The following is a 20,599-nucleotide window of genomic DNA, read 5'->3' as shown; positions in this document are numbered from 1 at the left end:
GGGGCACTGGCGTCCCTTCACCTACCATCCGTATGATTGGAGGACACGTTCGATGCTGTGAGCCTCTGTTTCTCACTATTTACAAAACAGTCAGTAACATCCACTTCAGACAGGTGGGCGTCAGGGCACACGATTTACGGCCTGTGTTTTCCCTTGCAAGGAGAGCTTCCACAGAGGGGTTCCTCCTGTTCCTCTTCTTTTCTGCTTGGTACATCTGTCTTAAGCAGTGGGGATTTTGTTCCTGGAACTTCTGATTAGTTTCGCTGCCAGCTCTGAGCAGGCGGCCACCATCCCCTCCAACCTCCTCAGTCCAGACATCAGAGGTAGGGATATCTCCACCCCGCGGCTCCCATTCCACACTGAGGCTGGGACTGGTGCAGTAGTGTAAGGCTGTCTGTCCAGTAGTGCATTCTGCACAGACTCTTCTTTTCCAATCTAGTTGGGACCCTTCCTGGTCGAGTTTGACCTGAGACTCTTCAGTCTGAAACACCCAAATAAATGTCCATTTTTCCCACGAAGTCTTCTCCAGACACCCAGCAGGAGATAGCTGTATCTCTGGGTAATCGTGACACTCATCTGCACCCACCTAGGCCACCATAAAGTACTCTTGGTGCGATCTGTTGCTTGCTGAGTTTATGTTTACCCGTGTCCCCGAGGAACTTGTCCCTTTCGCTGTTCCTTAGTAAACCCTGTGAGATCAGAATCCTGATCCACTTCATCTTTCCTCCACAGACCCTGGGAAATTGCCACGTGTGCGGAAGACTCGCTGCAAATGGTTTTTAGTAAATTGATTCATTTATTAAAATATAAAGTGCTCGCCCACACAGTCTCCCAAGATCTTTTGCCATTTTATGTCCTTAAAAGTCCATCTTTATTGATAAAGCTTCTTCTCTAGCCTCTAGCTAAAAATTCTGTGAATTATGGCATATTCAAAGCGATAGTTATTTAAAGTGGCCATGCTATTTAGTTATTACACGGAAACCCTTGCACTGGAAGAGGAGAGGTGGATTAAGAAAGACGAAGCATTATACACGTGTATGTGTGTCAACCCAGAAGAACATAGCCATTACATTAATAGCGATTCTTTCTAGAAAATTGAAGTCTAGATGACTTTTTTTTTCTTCACTTATTTTAATCTGTGTTTCCTATTCTCCCACAGTGACTGTAATATAGTTTATTAAGAAAAAAGGGAAGGAGGGGCCCCGGGTGGCTCTATCCGTTGAGCGTCTGCCTTTGGCTCACGTCCCGTGTTGGGCTCCCTGCTTAGTGAGGAGCCTGCTTCGTCCTCTGCCTCTGTCCACCTGCTTGTTCTCTCTCTCTGTCTCCCTGTCAAATAAATAAATAAAATATTAAAAAAAAGAAGAAGAAAAGGAATCAGTGAAATGTCATAGCTAAAGTTTAAAAAAAAATAGAAATGCCATAATTTGCGGCACCTGGGTGGCTCAGGTGGTGAAGCATCTGACTCTTGATTTTGGCTCAGGACATGATCTCGGGGTCGTGGGATCGAGCCCCGTGTCGGGTTCTGTGCTCAGCGCAGAGTTTGCTCGAGATGCTCTCTTTCCTCTCTCTCTGCTCCTCCCCCAGCATAGGTACTCTCTCTCTAAAATAAATCAATGTGTCAATCAATCAATCAATCAATCAAATCTTTAAAAACAAAAGAAATGCCATAATCTGGGGGCATCCGTCCAGTTTTTAAGGTGTGATGAACCACTATTGCCATGAGGTGCTGGGCGAGCAGCTGCTGGCCTTCCCCTCAGGAGGTTGGACTTTTTTGTTTTTTTATAAGATTTATTTATTTATTTGAGAGAGAGAGAGAGCACGAGTGGGAAGAGAAGAAGGAGAAGGAGAGGGAATGGCAAGCAGACTCCCCACTGAGCAGGGAGCCTGACGAGGGGCTCGATCCCAGGACCCTGAGATCATGACCTGAGCTGGATCCAAGAGCCAGATGTTAACCCACTGAGCCACCCAGGTGCCCCTGGACTTTTGTTTTTAAAACTGTACCTTTTTTTTTTTTTTTTAAAGATTTTATTTATTTGACAGAGAGAGAGAGCACAAGTAGGCAGAGAGGCAGGCAGAGGGAGAGGGGGAAGGAGGCTCCCTGCTGAGCAGAGAGCCTGATGCGGGGCTCAATCCCAGGACCCTGAGATCATGACCTGAGCCGAAATCAAGTCGGATGCTTCACCGACTGAGCCCCCAGGCGCCCCTCAACCTGCAAGGCTTCTCTCAATTAAAATAACACTTTGAAGGAAGGCTACGGTCGGTTTAAATGCTGTGCCAACATACAAGGAAAAATACCAACACCAGTCTGCACCAGATTTAATGTTGTACGCAAGGAAAGCTCTGACCTTTGAAAATCTACGGAAGTCAACAATTTATGAGCCCTATGTGTTTTTCCATATAAAACACAGTGGGCGTGAGACAAAAAGCAGTGTTCCACTTTCCAAGCAGAAACTACCCAGATAACGACTGAAATATTGCTTGTCTGAATGCCATTTTCTAGAATTCTCTACCATTCTGTTGCCACAGGGGCCCTGTGCAGAGCAGAACAGCCATGACATTCATGCACTACGGGTCAGAAATCAGACACATTTTTATACAACTTGCATTTCCTATAATTTATACAACTAGTAAGTACTTGGTTTTAATTAAAAACTGTATTATGGACCGTTTTAGTTCTTACTCCCCAAAATAGAAGTTGCTGCCTTGGAATCCTCATTAACAGGACCGTTTGGGGAGGTCTGTGCTTCTGTTCATTGATTTTCCTGGTAAAGAACATGTGCAGAAACGTCCTCGAGTCTTCAAATATGTAAAATGCCTGGCTATTTGCTCTCCCTTCTACATTTTAATTTAGAAGCTACAGGAATGCCTTGGAGATGTTATCAGTTTGGTTCTAAGCTCCGGCAATAAAGAAAATATTGCAGTAAAGCAAGTCAAATTAATTTTTTTTTGTTTTTCTAGTGCATATAAATTCCTGTTTTTACTATTCTGTCATCTGCTAAGTATGCACTAGACTTGTGTCTCGACAACGTACAAACCTTAATGACAATGTACAAATTTTATTTCTAAAAAACGTTAACCATCGTCCAAGCTTTCAGCAAGTCATAATCAGTGAGTGCAGGTCACCGTGATAGCTAGAGTAATCATGCGAATGCGCGAAATACTGTGAATATTATCAACACGTGGAGTGAGCAAATGTTGTCGGAAAGACTGGCTCAAGGGAGAGTTGCCACCTACGTACAATTTGTAAAAACCCCAAGGTCTGTGAAGCACCATAAAGCAACGTGTGATAAGACTGGTGCCCATCAAGGCTCAATTGTCCCCTCTCCTTGTTTTAAGTCCTCTGGTTATACTCACTCAGCCTGTTGATGGGAAGCATTAATGCAGCAATTTCAGTCTTGGTTCTAAGGCCGGGTTCAGGGACAAGGGAATGAGCCCAGGCCCTTGTGTGGCTTAGCCTTGGTCCCACAAGGGCTGCCATGACAGGGACAGACCCCCGGGGGCCTTGCACCTCCCGTCCCCCCAAACACAGTGACTTCTAACTCTTAAACCATCAAGTTCTTTTAAAAAAGTATTCTATTTTATTGCAGAAAAAAAAAATTTAACATGGGATCTGTGATATATGATGAATTGCATTGATAGATGTTCAAATGCTGAGCCAGCTTGCGTTCTAGAAACAAGCTTAGTCATGATGCGTGAATCCTTTGTAGGTGTTTCTGGGTTTTATTTATGAAGAATTATTGAGAATGTTGGCATCTGTGTTCACAAATGATATTATGCTGTGGTTCTCTGTTTGTAGGATCTTTGTTGGGTTTTGGTATGAGAGTAAGGTGAGCATCATCGACTCTGTTCTCCCCTTTCGTGTTCTGGATGAATTTGACCACTTTTGTTGTTTTCTCGTCATTAAGGATTTGCCCGAATTGGACAGTGGAGGCACTGGCTTCTGTTGTTTTCTGTGCTGGAAGATTATTAACTGTCAAATTAGTTTCTTTAATAGATAAAATACAATTCAGATAATTCTTTTTTCTTTTTAAGAAAAAAATTTTTTAAGATTATATTTATTTATTTGACAGAGATCACAAGTAGGCAGAGAGGGAGGCAGAGAGAGAGGAGGAAGCAGGCTTCCCGCTGAGCAGAGCCCGGAGCGGGGCTTGATCCCAGGACCCCAGGACCATGACCTGAGCTGAAGGCAGAGGCTTTAACCCACTGAGCCACCCAGGTGCCCCAATTCAGACAATTCTTTCCAAGAATTTTCTATTTCTTCTAACCTATTGGATTCCAGGGTAGAACATTGTTCCAACATTTCCCTTCCTTTTCCTCTAAAGTATGTGGAGTGTGTAGAGGGATGTCACTGCGTTTATTCTCAATGCTTATAATTTATTTCTTCTATATTTTTTATTGGTCATTCTGGTTAGAGGTTTTACAATTTTATTGATTTCTCTCAAAGAGGCAGTTTTTTGTTTCACTGACTTTTTCCCTATTGCTTTTCTATTTAAATTGTATCGATCGTGGTTCTTACCTTAATTCTTTTCTTCTCCTCCTTGCTTTGGATGTACTTTATTGTTTGTTTTTTGGTTTCTCAAAATGACAATTTATATCATTGATTTCAGACTCTCCTTCCTCTGTAATGTAACCATTCAATGCTATAAATTTTCCCTTAAGCACTGATTTAGCTGCATTTACCAATTTTGATGTGCTGTGATTTTATTTCTGTTAAATTAAAAATATTTCCTATTAATTATCTCATTATGGGTTATTTAAGTGTTTTGTTGATTTCCAAATATTTGGGGTCTTTTTCTAGATATATTTCTCTGTTTCCACTTTGTTATCGCTCTGTTCCAAGAATGTTTTTTGTACAATTTCAGTATCTTCAATTTGTTAAGGGTTGGGGTTTTTTTGGGCCAAAAATAAAGTCTGTTTTGGTGATTATACCATGTGCACTTAAAAAAATACATATCTTGTATTGTTGGAATGTTCCAGAAATATCAGTTAGGTCAAATTAGTTGATAGTGTCATTCAGTTCCATTCTATCTACATATTTTCTATTACACTGATTACTGAGAAAGGAGTATTGATATCTCCATTTATGATTGTGGATTTCTGTATTTCTCCTTTCATTTTGTGGATTTTGAAGCATTGTTGCTACATGAAAAATTAGGCAATGGCCGTCTTTATCCTTGGTAGTACTGCTTGTTTTAAAGTTACAATGTCATGGGATGCCTGGATGGCTCAGTCGGTTGAGTGTCTGCCTTCCACTCAGGTCATGATCTCTGGATCCTGGGATGGGGCCCTGTGTCTGACTCTGCTCAGCAGCGAGTCTGTTTCTCCCACTCCCTCTGCTTGCCGCTCAGCCTACTTATGCTCTCTCTCTCTCTGTCAAATAAAGAAATAAAATCTTTAAAAAAAATAAAGTTACAATGTCTGATATTCATATATATGTTCCATTTTTCTTTTGATTTGAATAATATATCTTTTTAAATCCTTTAAATTTTACCCATCTAGGTTGGTTGGTTGGTTGGTTGATTGATTGATTGATTGATTTAGATCTCTGCCCAACATTGGCTCAAACTTACAACCTGGAGATTAACAGTGGCATGTTCTACTGACTGAGCCAGCCAGGCACCCCTAGTCCTTATATTTAAAGTGGATCTCTCAGAGACACCATATATTTGGGCCTTACTATTGTATCCACTCTGGTCATCTCTGCTTTTAAATGCTATCCCTAGATCATTTATATTTAATGTGGTTTTAGATATGACCACATTAGTGCTCGCTTCGGCAGCACATATACTAAAATTAGATATGGCCACATTAGGATCTGTTATCTTGCTAGTCATTTTTTATTTGTTCTGTCTTTTCACTTTATCACTTTTCCTCTTTTTCCTTCATTGCATTAATTCAGTATTTTTTAAAAGATTTTATTTTGAAGTAATCTCTACACCCGATGTGCGGTTCAAACCTACAACCTTAATACAGAGAGTCCCATGTTTCACTGACTGAGCCAGCCAGGCCCCCTTAATTCAGTATTTTTTTTTTGTGATTCCCTTTTATACTCACTTTTGGGGTGTCATTTGGTCTTTTTTGTTAATATCTATTTTGGGGTGATTTGGGGGGACATTTAGATTATACATTTAGAATTAATCACATCCAATCTTCAAATATTATACTACCTCTTGTGACATGTAAAGATCACTTAACTGGATTCACCCAACTTCTTCCTCCCATTATTTGTGACACTTTGTCATACATTTTGTATATGATGCAAATACAGAATGTATTGGTTCCATGTTGGTTTTACACAGCTCCTCACATTTTAGAGCAATTAAGAACAAGAAGCAATAGATCTCTGTGTACCTTCGTGGATGTCACATGCAGCACATTCATGTCTCCACGCAGATGTGCATCTCTACCTGACATCCCGTGCTCTTTGCCTGAAGAGCTTCTGTGAGTGATCCTTATAGTGCAAGTTGGCTGCTAACGGCTTTCCTAAGCTTTTGCTCACCTGAAAAAGTCTTTATTTTGCCATTTATTGAAAGGTATTTTCAGCAGAATTCTTTGAATTCTGGGTTCCCCATTTTTGTAATGAGCACTTTAAGCATGTCCCTCATTTCTTCTCACTTGGAAGGCTTATGGTGAGAAGTCCGTTTTCAAGATTTTGTCTCAAAGTCTTGGTTCTCTGCTGGATTCAAGAACAGGTTGGATTTTGTAGATTATCCCCCTTTTTTTTTTCTTGTAGTGAGGTGTAGAGTAGCGCTCCTTAGATCTTAAGCTTCTTAGATCTTAATTGGAAGCCAGAAACAAGGCCTTTTAACTGAACCTTTCATGTCCTTTTGTTCTTGGAAGGTTCCTTGAATTACTTCACTGACAGTTGTCTTGACTTTGTTTCCTTGGTTATCTTTTCCTGGAACTCCTTTTACTGGGCTGTTGGAGCTTCTGCACGAAACCACATTTCTTACCTTTTATATATTCCATGTTTTCGTCTTTCCAGTAGTTTTCACAGATTTCCTCGACTTTCCTTGTACATTCTTCTGCTCAGTTTTATATACATACTAGCATGTCTTCAGTTTTTATGAATTCTTCATTTTTGCTGAATGTAGTATATATGACATATATATACAGAACGTGTATGTCAAATATGTATGTATATGTAGTTCTTATTTACTAAGAATTATTTATGTGTAAGAATTATATTCCTATTTATTAAAAGTTATATATAAGAGGGGTGACTGTGTGGCTTAGTCACTAAGCATCTGCCTTTGGCTCAGGTCATGATCCTGACTTGAGGATGGATTGAGCCCCATATCAGGTTCCCTACTCAGCGGGAAGCCTGCTTCTCCCTCTCCCACTCCCCCTGCTTGTGTTCCTCTCTTGTTCTATCTCTGTCAAATAAATAATAATAAAAAATTATATATAAGAATATATACTTTTATATATTCTTATGAAAAATTCTTATATATTGAGAATTAAGGATTATTCATATGTATATATAATACTGATTTATTAGGAATTCTTATTCATTAAGAATTATATATTAGTTAATATATCAATATATAGGAAAATATATAATAAATTTTATATATATATATAAGATAACATATATATTTGCATATACCTTTTATTTATATATAACTACTTCCCTTACTGTGTAGGTCTTTTCTTCCTCTGGGCATGTTAATTTTGTTTTGTTTTAGTTCTCTTCAGCCAGCATGATCTCTACTTCCTCCGAATTACTTCGTTCCCCCGATTATTTCAGGAAGCCTCTCTCTTCCCTCATAGGAGCTTTCTTCTGATATATGATAATACATGGCTGTCCTTTTGTAATTAAGACTAGGGGATTAAAAGCTAATTGGAAGCTCTGAAATGAGTAGGGACTGTTAATTTTGACCTCAACTAGTTAGAGCTGCTTGTGAGGGTCATTACTGACACTATCTTTAGGTCTTTCCTATGGGGTTAACTGAATTACCCCGAGAAGAGCATTTCCATCTCTTGCTAGGGAGGCAAGGCCCTTATCCCCATACATTATCCTGGGAGCTCCTGGTGGGGAGTTGGGGGGGGGCGATTTTCTGCCTCCAGTGGTCAGCCTGCATGGCCACTGGACTCTCCCTTAGTGGTGTGCACAGTCTGTGCACACCCAGTAGAGCTGAGGATCCGCCAGTGCTTTTCCAGACTTGGGGCAGGCGCCCAGACCTGTAGATGAGAATGTCCACACGGCATGCCTCACACGGTGCCTTTACTCCCAGACCTGTAGATGATGAGAACGTCCACGTGGCATTGCCTCACACGGTGCCTTTACTCAGTCATAAAATTCACCTTCTTCCCCTTTTTTTCCTCTTCTTTTTCTCCTCCTCCACTACCTCCTCCTTCTTTTTCTAATCTTAAAAGGTTACTTTTTCTTCTAAATAACACATCTTTTACACATTTTAAGGACAATCTCCAACACGAAGCTCTTTTCCTGGCTTCAACAGAAAGAGGAAGGGAGACTTAGGTGGGTTCATGGCCACATGTAAGGAGGGCACGGCCTACCTCTGCCTCTTGATCGCCGGCAGGGTGACACTTTTGCTCCCAAGGGCGCTGACCACACGTACAAACACAACAAAGTGGTAGGTGAGATCGGAGACACGCAGACAGGATTTTTGGCTGAAGTCACTTGGCTTCCAGACTCGTTTCTCTAGGGTCTCTTTCCCCATATTTTCTTCCTTTAACCAATTTATTTATACATTATGTGAACATGTCTGTGATTTATTTACTGCATCCACCTTTAGGTCGGTCGCTGGTATGTTGTTTCACATATTAAATGGATGAAAACCCCTGGAGTTCTCCGTGACATTGCAGGGAGGAAGGCCTGAGACATTACAAGAAGGAGCATTACCCAATAATCGATGACTCCCTGTGTTTGCGTGAATGCCCGAAACACTTTACAATCTGAAATTAAATATTCATATATTTTCAGTGTTAGTTATCTATCCTCTGGAGCTTTATTTAATCATATGTTGGCACCAGTCTTGACCAGACTCTCATAAAATATGTGAGCTCACTAGTTTCATACGTGGGACAATTTTTTATCTAATGGACTTCTGGCAAATACTTTTAAAATGCCAGTGAACCTGATTTTGGGTTCACCTGTTATAAATAAGCTCATGAAGTGGGCTCATGATCTGGACACGCTTGGAGCATCCCGAGAAAGACACTCACCCTAGTTTTTCCTGAGAAATACTGGAGTGCGTCCTTAGGAAGTCAAAGAGTGTCTGATCTCCAAAAAAGCCCCTTTCAAAAGGCCTCTGAGTCGCATCTGGTAAATCCTGAAGCGTGCAAGCATGAACGGGAAGGCCCGCCGCCCCCCGCGCCTTCCCCCCTTTCTCCCCAGGCTCTGGGTCTCTGCAGCGGGTGGCGGGGGGGGGGGCACCTGAGCTCACCTGACCGATGGGGACTGGCACTCTACAGGACGTGGGTGACTTCAGGGAAGGGGGGATCTCTCCAGAAGATCTCTGACTGAGAGATCTGGGGCTCTCTGACTGTTGTCCATCGGTGCGCACGGAATAGCGGGGTGGGGGGGGAGGCTGAAGCCTGTTGCAAGTGTCCTCTGACACTGGGTCTCCTACTGGCCCCAGGGGCCCCGCAGAGCGAGCTGTTGTGTTCGGAGCACAGTCTTTCTCTCGTGCGGAAGGCAAGGGTTCTTGGCCTCTGAGCATCCAGCACCTACAGAGTCCATGGAAATAATGCTGCCTGCAGTCCTTGGGCCCCCTGGGTTGCTGGTTTGGGCTGTGGAGCCGGGTGGGCACGAGGTCCTCTGCTCGGCTGCTGACCATGGGGGCCAGCACGAGCGCTCCGCAAGCCTGCCGGGCCGTGGAAGCATCCCCCGGTCAGTGTCTTCCGTGACCCCAGGTCGTGAACAGACTTTGCGGGGAAGGTCCCAGAGGCTGAGGTTCTCTGGCCAGCCCTAAGCTTTGGGGACGAGGACCCCTCCTGGCCTTGGCATGGGGAAGCTGTATCTGGCAGCCGTGTGTCCACTCTGGGGGGGGGGGCCCACGGCTGGTCTGGCTAGTCCGTTGGGACTGGAGGTCTCTGGGGAGTGACGGGCCCCACCCTCCGTTCATCCGCGGTTAGGGGGGGAGGAAGTTGTCACTGCAGGATTCCGCAGTTTGAATCCAGCCCCTGGCTGCTTGTCCCTGGGCCGCAGACCCCCTCCTTCACTCTGCGAGGTCCGCTCCCGCTCGTCATCTGCGCCTTACCTTTGCGCGGCTCCTTTGCTCCCTCCTGCCCCTGTGTCACTGTGCCTGTGAGTTTATGCCTCTTTTCAAATTAACCTTTCTTTTTCAAGTGGACCTGGAAGGAGCACATATGCATGTGTGGGTTTAATCTTCCGTCTAGATTAGCAGCTGAGCTAGAGGTCCAGTGACTGGATGTACAGAGTCCATTCTGAGAGTGAAGACAGTGGGTGCCAGACGGCGGCCTATTTTATTCTTTATTAAAACTTGTAACACCTAAAGCCATTAAGAAATCCCAGACAACCAAGGAAACAGAAATCCTTCAGTTGGGTTTTGATACACGTAAGCCTTTAATATATCAACAAAGAATGACTAGAACTCCACAAAGCAGAGAATAAACAGTTGGAAATAAAATGCAAAGCAATGAAGTTGTTACGTGTTTCAAAAGTATTTTCTTTCTTTTTTTTTTTTTAAGATTTTATCTATTTACCTGACACACACAGATCACAAATAGTCAGAGAGGCAGGCAGAGATAGAGGGGGAAAAGCAGGCTCCCCGCTGAGCAGAGACCCCTATGCGCGACTCGATCCCAGGACCCTGGGATCATGACCCGAGCCGAAGGCAGCAGCTTAACCCACTGAGCCGCCCAGGCGCCTCTTCAAAAGCATTTTCTTAAGACTGGTTTTGCTATAGAGGTTTTATATTCACAGCAAAATCGAGGGGAAGGGATAGAGATTGCCCATACATGCCCCTTACCCACACCCAGCACCGGACTGCTCCATTTGTCATGATGAGCCTGTGCGAGAACATCAAACTCCCTCCAAGTCCTAGCTGACGGGAGGATTCGCTCTTGGGGTGTCCAGTCTGTGACTTTAGGCAAATGAGCATCACATGAATCCGTTCAAGTTCACTGCCCTAAACATCCCCTGTGCTCCATCCAATCTTCCTCCCTCCCCAAGCCTAGGGAACCACTGACCTTTTCACTGTCTCCATACTTTTGCCTCTTCTAGAATGTCATATTGTCAAAATCATACAGTACGTAGCTTTTTCTGATGGGCTTCTTTCCCTTAAGAATACGCATTCAGGGCTCCTTCTATGTCTTTCTGTCACTTGATTGCTCATTTGTTTTATTACTGAATAATGTTTCCCATCTACTCAGTGATGGACGGACATCCAGAGCGCCTCCACATCTTAGCAATTAGGAATAAGCCTGTGTTTAGATTTTTGCCTGGACGTAAGCTTTCCACTCCTTTGGGAAAAAATACCAAAGCATGAGATGGCGGGATCATACCTTCTTTACTTTTGTAAGAAACCACCAGACTCTCTTCCAAAGTGGCTGTGCCCTTTTGTTTGCTCCCTGGCAATACAGGAGAGTTCCTGTTGCTTCATATTCTCACCAGTACCGGCTGTTGTCTGTGTTCTGGATTTTGGCTGTTTTCATAGGTGTGTCCTGGAGGCTCACTGAGCTCTTAATTTGCATTTCCCTGATGACGTGAAGAAGAGCAACTTTTCATGTGCTTCTCTGCCCTCTGTGTGTCTATGGTGAGGTGTCTGTTAAGGTCTTCGGCCAATTTTTTAATTGAATCGTTTGTTTGCTTATTGTTGAGTTTTAGGAGTTCTTTGTATATTTTGTATAAGTCGTCTCTCAGGTGTCTTTTGGAAAGACATTTTCTCTCGGTCTGTGGTTTGTCTCCCCATTCTGTTGACCTTGTCTTCCACAGAGCTGAAGTCATAAATTTTAATGAGGTTCAGCTTATGACTGACTTCTTTCACGGACCGTGTGAGGAGAGAAAAACTATCTCACGGGCTGACATACAAGGGAGGCCACTTTAGAATTCTTTCTAAGTCAACATGACTTTATATGAACTTTGTTCGAACCAGCAGCCTGATTTATGGCCCTCCACACACGCACTGTCCATGTGCTTTGTGCCTGAGTAGCGTGAAGGAAAACCATCTTGTCCTTGAGATATGGGTCAGCGCTCCTGTTCTTTGCCTTCCTTTATGATAAAATTCGTGATTCTTGCTTATATGTTAATCTCTAATCTTTTGGACTTTTACAAGATGTAAAAAGTATGTAACGTTGTAAAACTTATTCGTTCTTGGGAACACTCCTTTCCCGGTGAAGAGTGTGTTTCCAGGCAGCTGTCCTAACTTGGGCACAAACACAACTCTCTCTCTTACTCCTAGAGACTCCAAAACGTTTGTTCATTTTGCGTCAACACCTGCCTGTGGTGTCGTATCTAAGATTCACCGCCATATCCCAGGTCATGGTGGTTTTCTTCTGTGTCATCTTCTAGGATTTTATAGTTTTTTGGTTTTTTTTGTCTTACATTTAGGTCTGTGATCCACTTTCAGTTTGTTTTTGCGAAGGGTGTAAGGTCTGTGTCTGACAATTTTTTTATTTTTTTATTTTATTTTTATTTTTTTATTTTGTTGCATGTGGGTGACTGGCTGTACCAGCATCATCTGTCTGCTCCATTGTGGTATCTTCGCTCCTTTGTCAAACATCTGTGGATTTTATTTATGGGAGTCTATTTCTGAGCTTCTCCTCTGTCCCACTGATCTATTCATCTATTCTCTCACTAATAGCACACTGTCTTGATTACTGTAGCTTTCTGGTAAATCTTGAAGTCAGGGACTGTCAGTCCTCCAACTTTGTTCTTCTCCTTCAATATTCTGTTGGCTTTTCTGAGTCTTTCCCCTTTCCATATAAAATTTAGAATAATTCTTTCAAGATCCACAAAATAACTTGCTGGGGTTGTGATTGGGATTCCATCCAACGTCTAGATCAAGTGGAGAAGGACTGAATCTTGATGATACTGGGTCTCCCTGTCTGTGAACATGAAAAGAGTTGTATTTTATTTTATTTTTTTAAGATTTTTATTTATTTGATAGAGAGAGAGAGCATTTGGTAGAGAGAGAGAGCATAAGCAGTGAGAGTGGCAGGCAGAGGGAAAGGGAGAAGCAGGCTCCCTGCCAAGCAAGGAGTCTGACGTGGGGCTAGATCCCAGGACTTTGGAATCCTAACCGGAGCAGAAGACAGATGTTTAACCGACAGAGCCACCCAGGTCCCCCCGCCCTGCCAAAAGAGTTATTTTATATTAGAAGAGGTATGTGCATACTTACCAGATAATGATGAGAAAATTTCTTTTAGAATAAAAGCAGCAGGTGAAATCACAACAAATACATAATCGTGTAGATAAACATTTTACATTTTCTGTATTTCTGGGGATTCTCACTGTATATGATTGATCTCTCAACTCAGGCAAAAGACCCTGCAGGCAAAACATCCCCTGATGGGAACTGAAACCATCCCCTCAAGTAATAAGGACTACCCCGAGCCAGCAAGATGTGCCTCTACTCCATTATTGACCCCAAGACAAAGAAGGACCTGATCTGTACTGCCCACCTGCCTGTACCCACTGACCTTTGACCCACATTTTCCTTTTGTCAACCTGGAAGTGTCTTCGGCACTTTGGAGACTGTCTTTAAGATGTCAGTCCACTGTCTTCCCAGTGTTGGCCTCACGGGAATCAGTTCGTTTCTTGTTTCCCCACCTCTTATTTCTATGCCTCGGGATTTTGTCAGTGACAAGTGGTGAACCTGGTCTCCTAGGATCCAGGCATCCAGGGAGTCAGGCGTCCTGTACCCCTGAGCCCCGGCTACAGCTTTGCAGTTTGAAACCTTGTTTCTCATTGAGTAATCCATACCACGATTTTTGTCCCCCTATATGAGTGTTCTGATTTCCACAGAATGTTATCTGACAAACACCATTTATAGATGGACTAACGTGAACCATAAATCGTTTCCCTTCCAAAGCTGAGATGAGAAATGTCTACACAGTCGCCAGTTTGGCAGCGCAATAAAATGCCCCTTCTCTCTTAATTGTTTTCCTGTCAGGGAAAAGATAAAAGAAAGACATCAAACACACATCATCCTTAAATACCTTTAGTGCTTGCGAGGACTAAAAGCCTTATTCTCATTTTTAACTAATAAACTCCAGAGTTTATTAGGAACTCACATTTATTTTAGGCTTTATGATTGGTACTGGAATAAAGAGAAAAATGAGAGATGGCCGTTGTCTTGGGATGGCTTATCTGCACAGGTGTCGAGACGACAAACAAAAGATAATTGTACTATTCATACAGTGAATGTTGTAATAACGTTTTGATTTGTTGTCAACTGTATGGTCTCATGTGGTTGGAGGGTCTGCGGTGGGGAGGGTTTGGGTCAAGGCTTGGGAAATGCCGGATTTGTAGAGTGCATCAAATACAGGAGTTCCTCTAAGATGTCGTTCCATTCCAAGTGAAAACAACCCCGTAGCTCACGTATCCGAGTGTCGGGCTGGATGAATTTCTTGGTAAGAGGTTCGCTTGTACTTAGCCCAGCTGAACAAAGCATTGGAGATCAGGCCTCAGCAAAACTGTAGATGTGCACATGCCACCCATTTGGGGTGACACCCACAAAAAGCATACCCAGATGTTAGCCAATTTCCATGTCAGCGCTGTGCCTGGTTGACTAGATGTACTTTGCACTAAGACTGAGATGTGGGTGTTTGTGGACAGTGTCCCTTCTGACTGAGCTCAATGTCCATGCTAATGGTCAGTGTCTAGTCCACAGCTGGGTTAAAGGCTTTGAATGTCGCCTCTGTAGACATTGTAAGGGACTTGAATATCTAAAGGGGGGGGGGCTCTGCCATGAGTTTGCCATGGGGAATTGGGGAATGCAGTTACCTACTTTGCAGGATAAAGTAAAGGGAGGGAAAGTTGAAAAGGAGGAATATAAAGAGAAAGGGGGTGGGAGCCAGGGATATGGTGTGAGCACAGGGAGCACAAGGGATGAGGCGGCCTTCTCCTTGAGTGGGGAGATGGCCAACCGACTGCTCAGGCTAACTCTATTCATTTACCTATTTATTGATTTTTTTACTAATATCCAGTAAAGTGTACAGTAATCCAAACAGCCAGATTTTCATCACCTGACTTAAGAGCAGGAACAGAGTGAGTTCCCTGGGAAGCTGTTTCCTCTTGATCTCTATCTTCCTCCTCCTCTTCCAACCCCAAGGAGGAAACCTCTATCTTATACAGCATGGATCTCACGTGTGCGGTTTGTCTCAGTCATCTACATTTCACTTAATGTAGCAGGTTTTGGAATTTTACATAGGTGTATTACTCTGTGGATTTTTTTCTCCTGAGAAGCATCCACTGTGGTAAAAGGTAACCATAGTGTATCCCGTGTTAGTCTTCCACATAATTTTGTTGTAGAAAGGTACCAAACAGCATTCCTCCCAATCCTCCTGTTATTGGACATTTTGTTTGTTTCCACTTTTTTTTTTTCTATGACCATCAGCTAGCTGTGAACAGTGTTGTATTATCTTCTGGTACGCATGCGCACGAGGTTTCCTAAGGTGTATGATTTGGAAGGAACTTACTAGGTTGTGGGATGTGCAAGTCTTCAACTTCACTGAAGTTCACTGAACTGTTGTCAGGGTGATGGTCCCATTTCCGTACCCACCGACGGTGGTTATAAATTCACTTCATTCCACAGCTCCCTCCATCCCTAGAGGTTGTAAATGACTTAATTGTGGTTTAGTTAATTCATACTGAATTCTAATAAAGTTGAGTTTATCTTCATGTATGTATTTTTTGTCATTCATGTTTTCTCTCCACTGAAATACCTGTTTAAGTAGCTTGCTCATTTTTCTTTTTGGTTGTTGTTCTGCTAATTGAGTTGTAAGCTTATCCCATATGTGTTTTGTATTGTCTTTTGTTGATTGTGTATATATATACATGTATATATATATGACAATATCTTTACTAAATTCTGGGTTTAACTTTCATGCTTTATGGCTTTTATTTATTTATTTATTTATTTATTTATTTTTTACTTTTTGAGGATTTTATTTATTTATTTTGAGAGAGGGAGAGAGAGAGGGAGAGAGTGAGTGAAAGAGAGCATGAACGTTGGTGGGGGAGAGAGGCAGAGGGAGAAGCAGATTCTCTGTTGAGCAAGGAGCCTGACACAGGGCTTGATTCCAAGACCCTGGATCATGACCTGAGCCAAAGGCAACACTTAACCAAATGGGTCATCTAGGCGTCCCTTAACAGAAGTTCTTAATTTTAATGTAGTCAGGGTATCAAACTCTTTTTCTAACTTTTTAGTTTGAAGCAATTATAGATTCATAGGAAGTTGCAAATATAGTACAAGTAGGTCCCATATACCTTTCTCTCAGTTTTTCCAGTGGTTACATTTTACAGAACTATAGGAAAATACCAAATCCAAGAACTAATATGACATAGTGTGCCATTTTATCACACCGTGGATTTATGAAACAACCATAATCAAGACAGGGAACTGGTCCCAAAACATACAGATATCACCCTGCTGCTGCTGCTTCTTTTTTTTTTTTTTTTAAGATTTTATTTATTTATCAGAGAGAGAGAGAGAGCACAAGCAGGCAAAGGCAGAGAGAGAAGCAGGCTCCCCACTGACCAAGGAGCCCGATGCGGGACTTGATCCCAGGACCCTGGGATCATGACCTGAGCTGAAGGCAGCCGCTTCACCGACTGAGCCACCCAGGCGTCCCACCCCACTGCTTCTTTATAGTCACACAACACCCCCACTTCTGCAATTAAACTTTACCTTGACAACGGCAAATTCTTCTCTTTATGTGTGTGTGTGTGTGTCTGTGTGTTTGTATGGTTTTGTTTTTGTTTTTTGTAAATTTAATTTATTCTATTTTGTTTTAGGTCATCTCTACACCCAGAGGAGCTTGAACTCACAACCCTGAGATCAAGAGTCTCACGTTGGGTCTCTCTGTCCACTGAACCATCCAGGTGCCCCTGCTGGTTTTGTAGTTGAAATTCATAGAACATGAAAGTAACCATTTTCAAGTGTAGCATCTTTCATGGAGCATGTTTTTGACATTCATTCATATGTTAGCATGTATCAATAACTTTCTCCTTTTTACGGGAAATAATTTCCCATGGTTTCTGGTATACCACAGTTCTGGGTTCTTTCCACCTTTGGACTATTGTGAATCAGGCTGCCATGAGGACGTGTGCACATACACTTGTTTGAACACCGGTTTTTAATTTTGGGGGGTGTGTGGCCAGCGGTGCAATTGTAGGATGCTGTGGTAATTCTGTGTTGAACTTTCTGAAGAATGGCCCTGCAAAAATGTGATGCATTTTATTAATTTTCTGATATTTGACAGCTGTGAATTCCTGAGATTCCTTTGCCACGTATCATATATTGACATTTACTGTATGTTATTTTCCCTTATATATCATGTTTTTATATTTGTAAATTTTGTTGTTTGTGTTTTGCTAAATACAATGTTTTGTCATTTGCATCTATATAAATATTATTATGGTTCTTCTACCCTATAGGACTTGTTGAAGAGTGTTGCTTTTTTGTGTGTATCCTACAATTACATAACTTTGGAATTATCTATTTCTTGAATAATTGGTAAAATTTACCAACAAAGTCGTAAAGTCATCTGGACTTGGATAACAATTATTCCTATATTTCTTTGAGAAATAATTTTAGTAAGTTCCATTTTTTTTCCTCAGAATTTACCAATACATTCTTTGTTTTCAAATTTATTGCTGTTAAGTTGATTATAATACACTTGGTCTTTTTGGGGGGGATTTATTTATTTATTTGAGAGAGAGAGAGGGAGAGGGTAGGTGGTGGGCAGAGGAAGAGGGAGAGAGAAAAATCCGAAGCAGACTCCCCCCTAAGCTCAGAGCCTAAGCAAAGCTCATCCCAAGACCCTGAGATCTTGCCCTGAGTCGAAATCAAGAGTCAGACACTAAACTGACTGACCCAGGCACCTCTATAATGCACTTATTTCTTATTCTGTGCTACATTTTTCATTTGTTAACATTTTTTTCATCCTTAAAATTGTTTCCCTGTGTTTCCTACTTTTTAAAGGCATGGCTTCTTGAATTCTTACTCTACCTCCGGCATCATGACAGACTTTTTCTCTGTGTCATCCCATTTTTCTTTGCCCTGGTGTTATTCTTGCCACATTTATTACTATTATATTTTAACATCTTAAGCCATTTTTTTTAAAGATTTTATTTATTTATTTGACACAGAGAGAGATCACAAGTAGGCAGAGAGGTAGGCAGAGAAAGACAGGGAAGCAGGCTCCCTGCTGAGCAGAGAGCCCAATGCGGGGCTCGATCCTAGGACCCTGGGATCAGGACCTGAGCCGAAGGCAGAGGATTAACCCACTGAGCCACCCAGGTGCCCCTCTTAAGCCATTTTTAAGTGCACGGTTCTGTGGTAGTAAGTCTGGTCACTTAGCATAAGTTTGACTATATTATTAATATATTTAAATAAACACCTTTTGGCATCTGTATTTTTTTTTTTTTTTTAATTTCCCTAGTTTCTGTTCTTACCCACTTCTGTTCATTTCCTTAGGCTATTCTTCGGTTCTTTTTCATGTTCCCAAGTTAAATGCTTACCCTTTTTTCTCAGGCTTTCTTCCCATTAATGACTTCAGCAGTAATGGCTATGAGTTTTCATTTAAAGTTCATTGGGTAGGGATTAGTGTTCATTTTTTTTCAAAAATAAGTATTTTCAAATGCTTTTTGCTTTTTTCTTTGACTTATGAGTTGTAGCAAATGGTATTTAAAATTTTCAAATGTATACCTATTTTTTTCCTCTATATCTGGTTGCTATCAATCTCTAACTTAATTGTATTTCCTTAAGATTAATTCATGTCTATGACTCAAAGCTTTGAAATGTGTTGATGTGGCAGAAAAAGAATGAGATCTCCTCTATGGTTTGTCCATTGGGTCAGGTTGACTCTCCTTCAAATCTTCTCTAGTCCTACACGTTTTCAGGCCTGTTTGTCCTTGTGTGCTTGGTCCAACAATTACACAATACGATATGCCAACATCTCCAACTACGGTCAATCCCTTTTCTCTTTAAAGTTCTGCCTACCTCTTACCCCTTGACTTTAGTGCAAATATTTATAAATATTTTTAAAAGATGAAAGCATGGAATGCCTGGGTGACTCAGCCAGTTAAGTGTCTGCTTTCAGCTCAGGTCATGATCCCAGGGTCCTGGGATCGAGTCCCGCATTGGGCCTCCTTACTTGGCGGGGAGCCTGCTTCTCCTTCCGCCTGCTGTTCCCCTGCTTATGGATATGCTCTCTCTCTCTCTCTCTGACAAATAAATAAAATCTTTTTTAAAAATTAGAGAATTAAAAATAAAAACAAAAGGTGAAAACACTTGATAGTGGAGTCCCAGAAAACCACGACCTGAACATTACAGGTGACATCTCTGTTTTTCCATTTGTCCATCCAACTTGTTCTTTGGATGCATTTCAAAGTTCACTGAGATATACTTCCCTACCCCACTAGTATTTCATCATGCAAAATATTAACAATAGTTGCTTATGATTCAACAATTTTTTGGAGGTCAGGTTTACTTATGATAAACTGCACACATTTTAAATGTATCTTCTGGGGGCGTCTGGGTGGCTCAGTCAGTTAAGCACTTGCCTTCAGCTCAGGTCGTGATCCTAGGGTCCTGGGATTTTGCTCTATGTCAGGTTCTCTGCTCAGCATGGAGCCTGCTTCTCTCTCTGCTCCTCACCCCACTTGTGTTCTCTCTCTCAAATAAATGAATGAATGAATGAATGAATGAATAAATAAGTAAATAAAATCTTTTAAAGTATGTATCTTCTCATAAATTTTAACAACTGTATGTACTTTTGCAACCAAAATCTCTATCTATGTACAGAACATGACCAGTACCCACATGTCTCTCCCTGGTAGATCCCTGCCTAACCCCAGACAACTCTCTTTCTGATTTTTTTTTCTACTATAAGATTACTTTTTTCCTATTTTTGAACTTACAGAGATGTAATCATAACGCATCCTTTTTTTAAGACTTCCTTCAGATGGTATAGTAATTTCAGTATTTATCCATGTCATTGTGTGTTCTTTTCTCTTTATTGCTAAATAGGATTCCATCATAAATAGAGATATACCACAACTGCTTTATCCTTTTTCCTGTTGATGGACTCATGGGCTGTTTCCATGTCTCAGATTATTGTGTGAAGACAACTAGAACATTCTAGTACAATCTTCTACAATTTTTTTTTTTTGTGGACATACCTAGATGTAGCATTATTGGATCATATGACAGATGTATGTTTATTTTTATAAAAAACAAACAAACCAAAAAACAGCCATTTTTTTCCAGAGTAGTCATACCATTTTGTATTTCAGGCAGCAAAGGATAACAATCCAAGTCCTTGCCAATAGTAGATGTTTTTCAGTCTTTTAAATCTTAGTATTGTGATGGGTATGTAGTGATGAATAATGTTAGTTTTAACTATTGTTTCCTTGATGATTAATGATGGTGAACAATGTTTC

This window comes from Martes martes, assembly GCF_963455335.1.
Source record: "Martes martes genome assembly, chromosome: 11".
Classification (NCBI taxonomy): Eukaryota; Metazoa; Chordata; class Mammalia; order Carnivora; family Mustelidae; genus Martes; species Martes martes.
This window is presented reverse-complemented; position numbering follows the sequence as displayed.